The sequence below is a fragment of the Panthera leo genome, chromosome A2 (genome assembly GCF_018350215.1).
Source record: "Panthera leo isolate Ple1 chromosome A2, P.leo_Ple1_pat1.1, whole genome shotgun sequence".
NCBI lineage: Eukaryota > Metazoa > Chordata > Mammalia > Carnivora > Felidae > Panthera > Panthera leo.
The window spans coordinates 166,930,489-166,947,390 of NC_056680.1; the positions used below are offsets into that span (position 1 = coordinate 166,930,489).

General features: G+C 53.5%; 1 protein-coding gene and 1 long non-coding RNA gene across 14 annotated transcripts in view; one reads left to right on the forward strand and one right to left on the reverse strand.

Moving 5' to 3' along the window:
• The window catches only part of PTPRN2 (protein tyrosine phosphatase receptor type N2), an 811,978-nt gene that overhangs the window by 337,378 nt on the left and 457,698 nt on the right, over positions 1 to 16,902 (reverse strand). The window lies entirely within an intron of this gene.
• Positions 2,095 to 7,082, forward strand: LOC122213068. Of its 4 annotated transcripts, none has more exons than XR_006199438.1 (4): positions 2,095 to 5,320; positions 5,679 to 5,960; positions 6,045 to 6,347; positions 6,537 to 7,082. It is a non-coding gene; the product is annotated as an uncharacterized LOC122213068 (long non-coding RNA). The 4 variants fall into 4 exon arrangements; XR_006199440.1 differs by having other exon boundaries at positions 2,095 to 4,681; positions 4,866 to 5,320; positions 5,679 to 6,347; XR_006199437.1 differs by having other exon boundaries at positions 5,679 to 6,347.

A 16,902-nucleotide genomic window follows, 5' to 3' on the forward strand; every position in this document is an offset into this window, starting at 1 on the left:
CGTGACTGATCGATGGGGAGCACGTGGCCGCCACATCAGCGGGGGGGTGGGGGGTTGCCGCCCAGAGTTTCCACAGGCTTCCGGGGGTTCAGCGCTGCTCGTGAGGATGGGGACCGGTACGTTCTGCTTTTCAGCTGTTCTGCTTTCCCGGATGCCTGGGATCTCAGGGGTGGAGACGGGCAGAGCCCAACAAGGGTTCCAACTCTGGGGAAGGGCACCTTCTTTCGCATCTTTGGTCTTCCATTTTCCTGGCACGCGGAGGCCGGGGAACCCCAGCTCGCCTGCTCTGCACCTCCGGGGGCACCAGCACAGGGAAGGAGCCACCTGTGCGTCTACAGCCCCGTGGTGCACACCACACATAGTTTTGTTGTTTTGTAACTGAATTCCTGGTGTCCCCGTATCTCCACGCACACAGTGGAGAAGGTAAGGGAGGCAAAACCCGAGTGGATACTTGTCATCTGGACGTGTGGGAGCTAATCTCATGTCCCGGGGAGCTCCGATGAGCAGGGACAGTCTCCCACATACCTCTGTGGGGTGGTCCAGTGGAGATGGGCTCTCTCCTCAGCTCAGTGGAAGCTTCCAGAGAAGAAAGAGGACGCCTGCCTGTCCCAAAGGCCACAGAAGATTTCCTTTTCAATCTGTGCTTGTGGAAGCTTCTGATCCAGGCCAAGTTACAAGTCTGCGCTGCCCCCAGAGAAGCTGTGTGAGGAAGCGGAAGGCCTTCTCTCGGCCACCGTGTCTGAATGCCCACTCTCCTTTCTGGGTTTGTCCACGGATTCTCCCTGCCTCCTAACTCCCGAGATGAAGTCACAGCCCAGAAAGGTCTGGATGAGCAGGCTGGCGTGGGCTGTCTGCATATCACCAGGCTACGCGAGGAGGCCTCCAGGGACCAGGTGGTAACCATGGCAACGAGGAGGCATGCCTACCTCACAGAGAGGCCGTGCCTGTGGTCTGAATTGTGGGTGCAGAGGGGAGGGAGGGTTGACCTGGGGCTCTGGTCACCGATGGAAAGGGGCACCTGGGGAGCAGGCATGTTGCTGAACCCGGTTGCAAGGAAACTGGGCTGTGTTTGGCAGGGAGGTGTCCAAGTAGAAACATCCGTGCAGCATCTGGAGCTTGTGGGCACGGGGAGGCCTGAAGGGGCAGACACAGAGAGTCATCACAGCGGCCAGGAGAGCCCGAGCTCCAAAGGGAGAGAGGAGGCTTTGGGGGGTGCCCCCGGGAGTGGGGGGGGGGCACTGCAACCACAGGCAGGGCAAGAGCGGCGCTGTCACCAGGCCCGTGGGGCCCCCAGGAGGTGCAGGCGCTAAGAGGTGAACTGTAGGGGGGCGTAGGGGGGTGACCCAGGAAAACACCAAACGACAGGAATTAATGTTCCCTGTGGCAAAGGCTGCCCAGCTCACCTCTGTAGAGAACACGGGGGCCAGGCTGTGGGAAATCACAGTTTAAGGGTGGTTTCAGGGGCACGGGGGGGCTCAGTCGGTTGAGCATCAGATTTCAGCTCGGGTCACCCTCCCAAGGTCATGGGATTGAGCCCTGCGTCGGGCTTTGTGCTGACGGTGTGGAGCCTGCTAGGGATTCTGTCTCCCCCTCTCTCTCTCCCCCTCTGCCTCTCTCCCCTGCTAGCATGCATTCTCTCTCTCTCTCTCTCTCAAAAGAAATAAAAATTTTTTAAAAAGGGTACTTCCGATGGTCCACGACAGCTCCCAGGCCAAGCGCACGCTTGGGAAAGAGCTGGGCTGTGGCGACAGCCTGCTGACGCGCCCTCGAGCCCTCTCCTCAGGTGGAGCCACACTGCCCTCGGCCCTCTGCCCGGAAGGACTAGGAAGCCACGATGTCCCAGACGGGACCGACACGGGGGCAGGAAAAGTGATGGTCTCGACTCCCACCCAAGATCTCAATGTTACGAGAAGGAGCGGAGCGCCACGAACGTCTGGGCGGCACCTGAGTCAGGAAAACGAGCAGGCTGTCTCCACCGGCACGAGCCTCGTGTTCACAGACGCTCTCAATAGGCCGAAAGGGCCCCAAACCATCAGAACCACACGTCTGCAAGGCCATCACGCTAACAGTGCGTTTCTTTTCCCATTTCAGCCACCTGGCTTCCAGAGTGCGGTTCAGGACGCCGCTGGCTGTCCACAGGCCGTCACCAGGGCGGCAGCTCGGCAGTCCCGGCAAGCTCGGGTCCACAGCATCCACCCCCACGCGGCCGCGACACCCGGGCCCGGCCGGGCTGGCCGTGAAGCGGGCGGGTGTGCAGACAGCGTACGGGGCCCCCCGTGCGCAGCCTGGCTGGAGCTTCCTCCGCGGGTGAAGGGCAGGAGTGGCTCACGCCTGCCCCGTGGCCTTGCTGCCTCCGGCCAGGGGCTCTGCTCCCCGTCACACGTGTTTGCGCACACACCCTGTGCTCCAGACACACTCAAGGTCATCCTGTCCCCGACACATTCAACTCCGCACCTCCTCTGTTCCCTTCTGACAAACTCCTCATTTCCGGAAGCAGCTGAAATTTCGTGGCTCCCGTGAAGCCCTCTCAGACGGTCCAACGCCAGCTCCCCGGCCCGTTCACGCCTCTGGGCGTCTCCAGGACAGCTTCCATAACACCTGATCATAACTGAGCTTTTATACGGGTGCTTCCTTCCCTGGTTCTTCGAGGAGAGGGGCCATGCTACGTTTATCTTTGTCTTACCCCCGATCACGTAACTCGAGGCCTTGTGCAGAATACGTATTTGTATTTGTACTTAGCATTCTTGGGAATGAATAAATGAAGTTTAGAAGCATTAACCTCTCAAAAAAAAAAAAAGAAAAAAAGACTGAAAAAAATTTTAACCCGTCATGAACCCAAATTTGAAAAGCTCCGGAAGAAGAACGAACTGAAAAGCAAACGTCACTTGGCGAGTGTAGGGACCCGCCGTTCAAGTCCAACACGTCCAACCTGTACATCAGAACACAGAAACCAACGGTGGTGGGTTTTCTTAAAGCTCTTGTAATGAGTAAAGATCTCTCAGTCTTCAGTGCCACTTGGAAGTAATGGCCTAATCATTATTAATTCCTTTGGTATTTCCTATGATAACATTAATCACAGCAAACTCATTTGATGTAAATGGAAAATCACGAGTTTTTCTGCAACATTCCGCAGCAATTCCGCATTAATTAACTGGAGCACCACGTAAAAGTGTCACCGTGTCTGACGATTAAGCACATTTCTTGCACACTTTGATTAAGACACAAGTCCCAAGCCCATAAAGAGAAAAGGTGGGAAGAGAAAAAACCACACTTTATTGGAATGCAGTAATGAAGGCCTCGGGAAGTGGCTGGCCCTTGCTGCCGGCGAGGTGGCCGCCCCTTGAACCGGAGACAGAAGGAGCCCCCGGGGAAGGTGTGAACTGGAAACACCTCTCTCTGCACTTTAACTTATTAACCGCATGTGTACAAAAGCAATTTCAAGACGTGTTTGAACGCGCTCGTGATATAAAAGGATGACTCGCAAAGGTACACATTCGGTGTCCGTGCATTAGAAATACGGAGGCAGAGATTTATATGCAAACTGATCTCAAGGTATAGAAAACACCTTCTTTACCACTTACGGTAAATGTTCAATTTCTAGAGGGTAAATTGCACACTACCTCATTCAGTAGCATAATTTTCTTCCCGGTGATTGGCATTTGGATATCAAGGCGGGAGGAAAGGGACGGATGGCAAGACTGCACAGCTCGCCAGTGTAAAAGGCATTCATTAGGACAGGTTCTCCAGCAAACGGCGTGCCTGCGTCTTGACAAAAATCATGTCAAAAGTCACGTCAATCATGCTATTTTTTTCCCTGCTGGTTCAAATGCGCATCTTCCCAGGGATGACAGACACTCACAGAGGCACCTGCAATGCACCAAATAATGCCTCAGATCTTAAAGGACGAAGCCGGAGCGCACGGGCCATGCATTAAATTGCTGACTGACAAATACCCAGGACAAGAGAACACTGACATCGTCCAAACAACAGAGGTTGTGTGGTCCCTCTGGGGAAAACCCGCTGGAATTGCACAGCCACAACAGGGGCCATACAGAACCGTGCTCTGGGCCGGAGCCAGGATGCCCGCCCATGTGCAGCAGAGGTGGGGGGGGCGGGAGGTGCGTCCTGGCCCCCACGCCCCGAGGTGGCTGAGGTGGGGGTGAGCGCCCAGGCCCGCAGCCGCCGTAGGGTTGCACACGTGGGGCAGGTTCACAGAAGACAGTCCTGTCCTGCCTCTGTTGGCTGATGGGTCGATAGGACTGATGGATGGGTTTTAAAGGGTGAATATTTTAGAAAACTTACACGAGGGAGATAACCAACAGCATTTGGTGAGAGGAGGGGGAGTGGAAAGAGGAGAAAAATCACGAGCACTCTTTTACCGTGAAAATCTGACGTGTCTTCAGACTTACGTCATTTTCCTAATTAGACGGAAGTCAGTTTTCAATATGTATGCACATAATCACTTAGGGTAATTTTACAAGATAATCAGAGGATTTACAGAGCAGACTTGCACAGAGCCACACGAGCCGGTCCACGTACGAGACCTAATAACTGTTAGGTACGATGTGTCCTGTGACGGACGGCCATGCACAGCAGCCAATGGGGGAGGCAGTGCCCAGTGTCTCTTACTTGAGGCAGCGGGCTTGCCTTTAACACCAAGTGCCCAGTCCTCAGGCAACGGGTAAGATGCGAATTTGTGCGATGATGTAAAGCATTGTTGTGAGGTTGTAGAAATCTATATTTAATTTTTTTCGTGGCAATGTAAAATAACAAAGAGTAAAAACAAAGACAAAATATTTTGGGAAGACGACGAAGAATGAAAAACGACCTTTCGATGTTGTGATCTTGCTGGAAATCCATTTCAGGGGGTTCACCTACGAGCTGCGCTGAGAGCCTTTGCGAGCTTTTCTGCGGAATGAATACCGGACGACACCTTGCAGGTAGCCCTCTCTGACAGTGCCCTTCACCCTGGAGGCCGGCACGGAGGCCTGGCGTGGAGCCCGTGCCGTGCCAGGGTTCGATCAGGAAGGGGTTCCCGAGGGGCCTTCTCCTCAACTCCCAAAGAAAAGTCCCGCATTTCAAACAGCAGCTCCCTGCTTTGCTCGTCTTTCCCCGGGAAAGCCAGTCTCCTGTGGGCGTGGAGGGGTCTATTTTGAGAAGACAAAGACAGTGAAGTGTGCGGACGAAACCCGCAACGAGCAGAGAGAGCTACAGGGTCCGCCAGCAGAACGCCACGCGATGTTGACACTGCAGCGCTAGAGGGGTGCCCCTCCAGCCTCAGTGTGGACACCTCTGGATTTAGCCATCGGAGAGGGCTTATGTGAGTAAGACCTCAGACCTCGGTGGGTCACGGGACCGGGTTGCTGTGTGTGTGGGGTAAGATCTGGCCTGACTCGGGGTGGGGGGGGGGGGGGGGGGGGGGGGGGGGGGGGGGGGGGAGGGGCAGGAGGGGATGGAGGGAAGTCTGGAAAGAGCGGCGCTGGCAGGTAGGATAACTGATCCCCAGGCAGACAGGGCCTCGGGCAAGTGGAGAACAGGTGAGCACCTGACTGGGGTAGAGAAGAGGCTTGGGGTGTCCGGGAGGCCGAGCAGCTGGCCGCAGACTGGCCTCCCGGCAGTGTGGGACCCCCATCCGTTCCTGTGCGTTTCCTACACGTTCTCCCTGCTCCTGCTTGCAGACTGGTGGAATCTGGGGGAGGAAAGAGGCAGGACACACAGTTCCATGGGGAAAATCCAGGGTGTGCAGAACTGCGGTCCGAAAGGCTTCCTGGAGCAGGCACCCTCCCGACAGGGCTGGTGACGAGCCAAGGCCAGGGCTGGCTGAGGACCGGCACGTAAAGGCATGGCCCCGCCTTGACATTCTCCCAGCCCTTGACCAGCCGGTGCCCTTCGGTCCTGGAGCACCTCACATTCTGAGCTTCCCCTGCCCTGGGCCCCTGACCTCAGCATCCGTCCCCGAGGTCTGTCCACTGCTTCTCCTTCTGCCTGTGCTGCTGCTGTCCACACCTCATTTCCAAGCATCTGCACCCTTACTTACTTTGTAGCCCCAAATTCCCTGCCAAGTTTCAGACGAGGCACATCTGGCCTGACGACTCGGGAGACAGAAGAAAACACCGGCCGAGGGGCCCAGAAGCCAGGGCTCGGGGCGCACCCCATACCCTCGCTGCCCCGGGCACGGGGGTCCTCGCTGATCTAAGGCTCATCACCTACATCCGCATTGCTGTAAGGCTGGCGAGGAAGCACAGTCACAGCACAGATGCACTGCCCGACGTGCAGTCAGACCAACCCTCAGTCAGGGACCAGAGGGACCAGCTCAGCTCAGTTTCTGCCACGTCCACGTCCACGTCGTGAGTGCACAGGCCTCCCCGGGGCAGAGCTCCGACCCCAACACTTTTCTGACCAAGAGTGCTCCGTGGCTGCCCGCTAACTGCTGCTTATGCACGAGCTGTGTGGCCTGCCTGCCACGTTTCCACGGGGCAGGCCTCTCCCGTACACCCTGCGTCCCCTGAAACAGGCCTTTTCTTGTCCCCAAACAGGCCATGCTGCTCTCTGGGCCTCTGCCTTTTCACCCCTCCTGTCCAGAGCGTCTGTCCTCAGCTCCACCGGTCAGACTCCAGCCACGTGGCCTCCCCAGTGGCCGCGCTATCCTTCAGGGCCCCCCCTCACAGCGTCAGCCGGGAAGTCTAGGTCTGCTCCCAGCACTTGGCAGGTCTCACGTGGAGATGCCACCTACACAGTCCTTGGTGCACTGACTCTCGGCTCCTGTGGGATCCTGAGGGCCCAGGCCTCAGACCGCTTCCCTTCCCTGGGGTCTTCCGGGATCTTCCATAGCAGCTGGGCGGTGCCTGGCACACACAAGGCTTAAACACACAACAAATAAATGGCTGAACTACGTCTCCTTAGAGCAGACAATTAAGATAAAACGTTCAAGATATGATTAATAGAACTAAGTAATATTTTGTTTTGAACTATATCTAAACCCATTTGATCTTGTTTAGATCAAACTGTGTGAACACGGGGAGAGCATCTTACAAAATCATTAGAGAACAGAAATACCTTTGTTTCAGCCCCAGAATTATCAAAGCCAGGCTTAGGAAAAGCTAGTTGAATCAAATCAGAGGTCATTAACAAAGGTAACATACGTTATGAATTGTTACAGACGTCACCAAATTTCAAAGGCATATGTAATTATGAGCAGAGCAACAAATACAGTGGTTTCAATCAAAAACCATTAGTAGATACGGAAAATGAAATATAGATGCAAGGAGATGAACCAGCTTAATAGTCCTTGCATCTAATTAATCAGTGAGCTGATTAATGAATTGTACATATTTTAAATGTGTCCACAGAATCTTTTAAAAGCGAGCGCTCTTCTGGGCACCAAACCCAGTGGGGGACCCCAGGGAGACCCGGCCGCCGTCCCCGACTTGCATGGAGCTTCTCCTCTATGGCAGTGCCGACCCTAAGCAAGCAGGTCGATAAGTGAACGGGACAATTTCAGACCACGGCAGGGCTCTGAATCGAGGAGCAGAGGTTTACATGCTGGGGGTGTATGGCAGGAGGCTGTGTGAGTTTGGAAGCCAGGACAGGCCCGCTGAGGGACAGCTGGCTGGTGCCCACAGGACAAGGCCAACTGAGCAGACTCCGGAGTATGCTCTGCGGGCTCAGGGCCCAAGGGCGGGGGGTGGGGAAGGGGGTGAGCGGACTGCTTGGTCCACGAGCAAATGCGGAGGGGATGGGGTCAAGGTAAGGGCAGGGGTCACTGTGGTGCAGGGTCAGGGCCACAGGTCAGGACGGGAACTGGTGCAAAGCTTTAGCAGGGACATCACGAAACCTGATCATGCCCTAAAGGTCCCCGTGGTTACGAGCCATGAACTACTCCAATAAGAGACGGCACAGGAGGCGGGGAGGAGGGTGGATTCCAGGCGTGGCGAGGGGGGCAAGTGAGGGGGGCAGTGGACCCCGGGCTGTGCCGTACTTTCGTAAGTAAGTTAAACATCAGATCCTGACTCCCAGTGTTTCGTGTGAACAACCTACAAGATTAAATTCCAAACAAGTTTACAAAACAGAGGTCAACGATGGGTCAGGTGGATCTCAATTGCTGCCGCTAATTAGGACGAAAGGGGTTAACTGGGTGCCCTTGGCGAGGGGGCTCTTGGAAAGGCTACAGCCCTGGAGTTGCCCTGTTCCGTCCACGTCACGCCTGCTACGAGGAAGGGCGTTAAAACGTCCCTTCTTACTGCTCAAACAGCCCGAGTTGGAACGGCTCTCCCTGAGTTTACAACATCAGGCATTATAACGATATGATAACTTGTTGTATTTATCACATTTTCCTGGACCTTCCTTTTCAAGAGCCAAACCTCTCCTCATAGACAATATCTATCGAAATATTTTGACTTCACATTCCCAAGCAAAGAAGAATCACAGAACACTGAGGAAACTGACCACCGGAACTCTGAGTCTTTTCCTCTCGAGAAAGTTTTGAGTGCCACTGTGTCCTCGTTTCTGGCCGGGTGGCCCATTCATTGATGCCTGAAGATTCACCATGAAAATATTAAAAAAAAAATTAATGCCTATTTATTTTTGAGAGAGAGAGAGGGAGAGAGAGAAGGAGCAGAGGAGGGGCAGAGAGAAGGAGAGAGAGAATCCCAAGCAGGCTGCTCGCTGTCAGTGCAGAACCCGACAAGGGGCTTATCTCACAAGCCATGAGATCATGACCTGAGCCGAAATCAAGAATCAGATGCTTAACTGACTGAGCCACCCAGGTTCCCCCACCATTTTTGAAAATAATAGGAAGGTCTTAATTTTGGCACCTTTCACAGACCCCTGTAAGTGACAAAACCAGGAAAAAGGCAACCAGAGCTAAGCTTTTCAAAGGTGAAAGCTGACAACACCCTACATATTTTTAAGGACTGATGCTTTACAAAACAGGAGAGATCCTTTCAGCTCCCCCAGTTAAACTCAGGGACGGTGTGCTTTTTATTTCCTTCTTCAAAACAGGCCCTTCTGTCCTTTCCTCCCATTCTCCCTCAAGGTGTGATGCAACGTTTCGTCCCTGATGAAGTCTGTCCTTATTGCTCGAAGCCAAGTTCAGTAGTTGCCCTGAATGACCAACGTGCTTCCTCTGTACCTCCTGCAGCACAGCCACAAAGACAGAACGCTTCAGGTGTGCCTGGCTCTGTGCCGTGAGACGACCTGAGCTTCATGACCAGTCTGTGAGGCCGTATACTGTACCTCCCTTATAGACAGCAGGGTCTGAGAGTCAGGGAAGCACACTAGCTTGCCCACGTTTGCACACCTAGAGTGCTGTTATGGTCAGAAGATGGACCGTGTTTACTTGGGTTACTTCCTCCTGAGTCCCACGGGGCACTCTCATTGTCAGGGGTATGTGTTTCTCACCAATTGGGAATTCTCACTATTGGGAATTTTTATTGGGAATTTCTTTCCTGATAGAGACACATATTAACTACAAGGTACAGTTTAGAAAATATTATCCATACTTTCATGGTTTTCTCTGGAAAATCCGCCACTCTGAAAAACTTTAAACATCTGAAAAAACACTCTTTGTGGAACTGTGGCTGCAGCAGCAATAACAATGGAAATAGCAATGATTGTGATGGTGGTGATGGTGCGGATGATGGTGATGATGGTGATGATGATGGTGGTGATGATAATGATGGTGATGGTGATGATGATGGTGATGATGGTAATGATGGTAATGATGATAATGATGATGGTGATGGTGGTGGTGACAATGGATAGTGATGGTGATGATAGTGGTTGTGATGATGGTGATGGTGATGACAGTGATGATGGTGGTGATGATGGTGGTGATGATGGTGATGGTGATGATGATGGTGGTGATGATAATGATGATGGTGATGGTGGTGGTGATGATGGATAGTGATGGTGATGATAGTGATTGTGATGATGGTGATGGTGATTATGGTGATGGTGATGATGATGATAATGATGGTGATGGTGATGATAGTGATGATGGTGGTGATGATGGTGATGGCGATGGTGATGGTGATGACAGTGATGATGGTGGTGATGATGGTGGTCATTATAGTAATGATTATGGTGATTATGATGGTGGTGGTGATGATGGTGATGGTGATTATGGTGATGGTGATGGTGATGATAGTGATGATGGTGGTGATGATGGTGGTGATGATGGTGATGGTGATGATGATAATGATGGTGATGGTGATGGTGATGATGGACAGTGATGGTGATGATAGTGGTTGTGATGATGGTGATGGTGATGGTGATGACAGTGATAATGGTGGTGATGATGGTGGTCATTATAGTAATGATTATGGTGATTATGGTGATGGTGATGGTGAGGATGATGATAATGATGGTGATGGTGATGGTGATGATGATGATAATGATGGTGATGGTGATGGTGATGATAGTGATGAGGGTGGTGATGGTGGTGGTGATGATGGTGATGATAGTGATGATGGTGGTGATGATGGTGATGGTGATGGTGGTGATGGTGGTGATGGTGGTGGTGATGATGGTGATGCTAGTGATGATGGTGGTGATGATGGTGATGGTGATTATGGTGATGGTGATGGTGACGATGATGATAATGATGGTGATAGTGATGCTGATGGTGATGATAGTGATGATGGTGGTGATGATGGTGGTCATTATAGTAATGATTATGGTGATTATGATGGTGGTGGTGATGATGGTGATGGTGATTACGGTGATGGTGATGGTGATGGTGATGATAGTGATGACGGTGGTGATGATGGTGATGGTGATGGTGATGATGGTGATGATGGTGGTGATGATGGTGGTGATGATGGTGATGGTGGTGGTGATGATGGTGATAATGATGGTGATGGTGATGATAGTGATGATGGTGGTGATGATGGTGATGATGGTGATGATGGTGGTGATGATGGTGGTGATGATGGTGATGGTGGTGATGGTGATGATGCTGGTGCTTGTAGTAATGATGGTGATGATGCTGGTGCTTGTAGTAATGATGGTGATGATGGTGATGGTGGTGGTGGTGGTGACGATGATGGTGATATGGGTAGCAACACTATTTTTCTGAGTGTTCACCATGTACTACTCATTATTCCAAGTTCTTACCTCATACTTAACTCATCAAAATCCTACGAAGGAGATACCCTTATAACCCACATTTTATAGTTGAGGAATCTGGAGTAACCTGTCCAAATTTATTTGGTCGATACGTAGAAAAGCCAGCATCTTACCCCAGGCGGCCTGACTGAAGAGTAATATTAATTTCCAGTTCCTTTCTCATTGGTATGTGTAGTGGTATTATGATGTCCACAAATTGCTAAAAACTGCTCCCATCAAGAGGTGGAGTCAAATTCTCCTCCTGGAACGTGGGCTGGACCTAATGACTCGTGTCTGATGAATGGAATCGAATGGAAAAGACTAAGTCATAAAAGGTCTTATGACTTTCTACCAGTTCTCTTTCTCACTTGGCTCACTTGCTTCTGGGGCAGGCAGCTGTCCTGCCACGGAGATCCCTCTGGAGAGGCTCGCGTGGTGAGGAACTGAGGTTTTTGGCAACAGATGCGTGAGGGAGCCACCTTGGAAGTGGCTCCGTCAGCCCAGTTAAGCTTTCGATGGGAGGTCAGCCCGTGCCGGCAGCTTGACCATATAATGTCGCAAGTGACTCTGAACCGGAACCATCTGACTGAGCAGCTCTTGGATTTCTGACCCACAGAAATGCTGTGAGACGATGAATGCCTGTTGTTTTAAGCTGACAAGTTTGGGGTAACTTCTTATATCGCATTCGATAACTAGTGCAGTATATTTCCTTAGTGGATGAAGGGAGCTTCCAGGAAGCTCTGTGAAGACCATCATTGGGCGTTCCTTAGCCTATGTGATATAATCCTACTTTCATTAAAGTTCAACGACCATCACATTTAGACAACTTGGTAAAAATTCAGCAGTGGTGGAAATGGTGAGAGTATTATCACATTATTGAGATTTTGTTCTGCAAAAGATGAAACACCGTGATGGGGGGATTCATTGTACGCAGCTGTGACTCTTCAACCCACGGGCTAGGCTGGACATTGAGAGCTAGCCAGTCTTTCTGCCTCTGGGGAGGGAAGTTCTTAAACCATTTGTTCTTCTCATGTCAACTTCTAGGGAAGAATATTCTGCAAATATCTTAGAAATGCTGTCGAGTTTTCCTAAAGGCCAAACTGGATTACCGCGGCTCTTAGTGGAGGGGAAAGAGAGAACTGTAGGGCTGGGCAGCTCTTAAGTTCCGCACGAGGGTGCTGGCACGGCGCCTGTAGGGACCCTGTACTGACGGGGCTGCTGGGCCGTGGCCAGACAGCAAATCTTGCGTCTCTACACCAGGCCCTCCCGGGTTTTGGTTGAAAGCAGAGGCTTTTCCTTTACAAGCGGACCTTATGTGCATGAAGGGTCAGTCCTGAGTTTATATCAATAATGCAAAGAAGAAACATGTTCCCCCAGGTGCAGCCAGCCCGGGGCAGAAAGAGGTGCTGGGGTGGGAACATCGGGGAGGCGGCACACCCGGCTCCAAGCCTCCACACGAGGACGCACACGGCTACCGTCACGCCTCTCTGGAGCGCTGTCCTTAGGCCCCAAAAGTCTGGATCGGCAATGCGCAGGAAGGCTTTCCCCACGCCGAAGTCTGGTGGATAAACAGGCTCTTACCCAAGAGCGACCTCAAAGTTTAAAAGAACCCCTACATCTCTCGGTCTTTCCACAAATTCTGGAGAGGCCACTGCAGACAGTGGCACCCGGGGAGTCCCCAAGAGGCAGAAACGGAGGACGGGGACACCTCCCCATGGTGGCAAGAGCTCTATTCTAGCTCCGATGAAACTCACTTCAATAAAACCAGCCAATAAATTTTAAAACACACAAAAAATCTGACTCCAATCATAAAGAGGAGATTTTTTTTAAACAATAATTTCTTTTCTGTTTTAAAAGTAATTTCCCCCTTAGACTTTACTTAACCAAGGAGCTGTTCCATTTCTTTCTTTTTTTTTAATAATGAGGTTTACCAAATTAAAAATAAATTCAGTATGCCAAATGATTTAACGATTCAGTGTAATAAAATTCTACTGGCTCCTAGCTTACCAGGGCCTACATCTACTGCACAGAGTAAGCCTCGCTCTAAAATTGCCTTTGCGTATCACGAGTGATACATCTCCTAGTTAATTCACAGCACTTTTAGAATGGCACAAGTTAGGGTCAGAAGACCTCAAGTTAATGTAATTACAGCTCCCTTATCGAACGAAGCAGGCTAGGGTTTTGTGAAGCAATGGTTCTCCCAGGGTAGCCCCTGCGCCAGGCATCACCTGGGCACTGTTAGGAATGCCACCTATGGGGCCCCACCCCAAACCTACTGAATATTACAGCTTGGGGGAAAGGAATCAAAATCGCTGTTTTAACAAACCCTCCGGAAGTTTCTGATGCAGCTAAAGTTTGAAACTGCTATTTAAAAAAAAATTTTTTTAAAGTTTATTTACTTACTTGAGAGAGAGGAAGTGAGAAAACAGGGGAGGGGCAGAGAAAGAAGGAGAGAGGGAGAATCCCAAGCAGGCTCTGCAGTGCCAGCACGGGGCTCGAACCCATGAACCGCGAGATCATGAACCGAGCCGATATCAAGAGTCAGACGCTTAACTGACTGAGCCACCTAGACGCCCCTGAATACACCATCTTAAAGGACGTGTGCACTCTCCCATTCAGGTACCTTCGAACAGCAAAGGGCCTCCGGCCATACATGTCAATACAGCCCCAGGAAGGAGGGATTGGACAGGGCCCGCCTGAAGGTGCTGGCAGGATACTTACTGTGTGTGCATATGTATGTACGTATGTACGTGTGTGTGAGTTCACGCATATACCCACGCACGTGTGTGTCTGGAGACAGAACACGAGCTGGTCACTGTGCTGACCGTGGTTCATGGGATCTCTGGCTGGCGACGGGCCGTACGCATGCTCAGGAATGCAAAACGGACACAATGCAGTTCACGGACTGAGAAGGAGCAGTTTTCTGATGCTGCCCCCGGAACACGGTGCCAGGTGCCCCTCCCAGCTTCACGTGGGGGACACTAACGAGGCGCCAAGCGGTTTTTCCTGGCCCCAGTGGGGCCCTAGGAGGTTACACAGCTTGTGTCTATGCACTTGTGTACGTCCCAGTACAAAGAAAGGTAACGTGTGATTGTCTGTGGAGACAGCAGGCAGCACCGTGTTTCTTGGTTTCAGGCCCTATTTTCTCAGGATTCGGAACATGACGTCCAGCTCACGATGACTTCGTCTAAAAGACCACCACCTGCCTTGCCTCCGAGGACTCTACGCACCCTGCGCTCCATCCAGGCCCGGGCCACCGTGCTGGCTGAGACCCGGGGACGGGGGCTCAGGCAATTAACGCAAGGCCCTCCAAGTACCCATGGGACCTGCACCGTGATGACGGGCACTTTGCGAACACGCCCCTTGGGGCTCCTGACCTCCAGCCAGTTCCCGGGCACTGACGATCCTCGTCAGGAACAGCGCCGGGTCCGCCTGGCGCTTCTCTGCGAGCTCATCCTTCCCGCCGGCGTATCTCCACCCACGGGCCCCCTCCTCTTGCCTATGGTCTCCGTGCGGTGCAACGTTGTGCCAGGTCGCACCTCTGGCTCTGGGGCCGCACCTCGGCCAGCCACACTCACGCCCCGCCGTTCCCCCGTTCGGACCCCTGGGCCTCTCTCTGCTGAGACAGGGTCCCGCATCCCTCACGCCGGCACCTACCACCCTGCTCCTACCCTGCAGCATCCCCCTACCGAGCCTGCTCCCTGCTGGGACGTCCACGTGTCTCTTCCCTCCAAGTCCGGCCCATCCACGCAGGTCCCCACGACGTCCCTTTGCTCCCGGAGCCCTCACCGAAAACTTGCTCCTAACATGATCTTTCTGCTGTTCTGAAACACAGCAGTGTGTCCATAAAAACTCCCTTCAGAAATTAACGTGTTCCGCGCCCCATTCGCTTTTAAACCACGCCGCAACCTGTGTAAAAAGTCCGCACCTAAGGAAGACTAAATACCTTAGTCACGACAGTCGCGCTCCTGGCGACAAGCAGAAGCGGCCTCCCCGTAGACCACTCTGTGGGTCTAAACGAGAGGCCAACACAAGCCATCTGTGTCTGGCAGGTTCTAACGCGTCTGCCGTTGGCGCCCACACTTCCGGAGAGGAAGGTATTCTGGGCACGTGGTTTTGCTCTCACAGATCATTTCTATGGAAAACAGCAGTCAGACAGTAATACAGGCCCAAGGTGACCTCATTACCGGAATTTGTTCTAGTTGTCATTAGACATACCACACTGTGTCACTCAAAACGCGAAGAGAGAAAAGATACTGACACGTAGCAGCCGCGATTAGAGATGAGAAACGTAGTTATGCCGCAGAACCCCTCAGGTAGACGGGAGTGTGCATCGTGCTCAAGACTCAGTCGCCTTCAGACCTTCCCTGTGGTCTCCGAGGCTCTCCCCTCCCACCGTCCTTATTTCTCCTTCTACGCAGGGCACGCGAGGGCGTCTTCCGCGTGCCGCAAGGCCAGCGCTGTTCTGGAGCGCACTCCTGAGACAGGTGTCTGTGAGGGGCCACCAGGCCAAGTACCGGGAGCAAGAAAACCCAGCCCGACCTCCCCCGCGGTGAACAAGAATGACCCGGAAGCCACTTCTGCCGACCCTGTTTGTGAGCACTCTAAGGCCCCCCCCCCCCGAGGTACCTGGAACGCCCCCCCCACCACCGCCGACCGAGGTACTTGGAGCGGGAGTGTGGCAGAGGCGGTCCAGCCCTAGCGAGAGAATTCCAAGACGCCTGCCCCACGTGGGTGACGGCACTCGGTTCCCAGCATGCGTCGCTCTGCGGTGCCCTCACCACAACCGAGCGAGGCCCGGAAAGGGCGCCGCGGTGGCAGACCGTGCGTTAGGTTAATGCGTTGAGCAGCTCGTGGGCTCTACCGCCGGGTCCCAGTTACAACCGCAACGCCCCCAAGCCTGCATTCCTGCCAGAATGACTCCATTGCTTTGGCTTAGGTACCGTACCTTCTCAGAGAGCTGAAGTGGGTGGCCAGCCGGGCAAACTCGGCAGAGGTGAGCTTGTCTGACCTCTTTAGACGTGGTTTTCGCAGCGGTGAGGCTCAACGAGGCGGGTGGGAGGAGGGGCAGTTATTCTGGGAGCCCTCCCACCCCGGCACTGCTGTGGCCCGAGGGGAGCGGGGACTCGGCGATGGGTGGCTGGGTGTCCCTGTTTCCCCAGAGGGCCAGGGCCGGCAGCGGAGCGCAGACACGGATGGGACAAGACAACCCTGCCCAGCCACCCGCAGTGGAAGGAGGGAGGGACGGAGAATGACAACTAGCTTCACAGGCACCAGAGCAAAGGGCCCAAGCTGAACGCGTACTAAGGAGCACGGTGCTTTCCAGCGAGGAGCAGTGACGAAGGACGACCCAGAGAGTCCCACCGAGAATGGAAAGCTGGTTTCAACTTTGCGTCCCTGGCCAGCTAGCCCGTCCGACCACGGCAGGTGTCCAGGAAACAGGCCACGCCCGGGCCCCCTGGGAGTCCGGCGCCAGGGGCACCATGCTTGCCTGGAGGTGACCGTGGTGTAGACGCCCGAGCGCACGCACCCTGGTCTGGCGCAGCCTCACTCAGCACGTCCCCTGCCTGTGGGGCCTGGGCCCCACGGATGCGTTCCTCAGAGGCACTGGCCACCTCACGGGAGGCAGGCGCCAGCGTCCCCGCGTCCCCCCGGCCTGAGGCCGTCTCCAGGGACAACCCTGCAGGCCCCCGACAAGCCCGGTGCACAGCCAGGTGCACGTTCCACCTTTCCCAATCCTGTCTCTCTCACGAGCGTGGCCCCCGGGGTGGCTGTGGGCTCCGGGAGGCGGTGCGC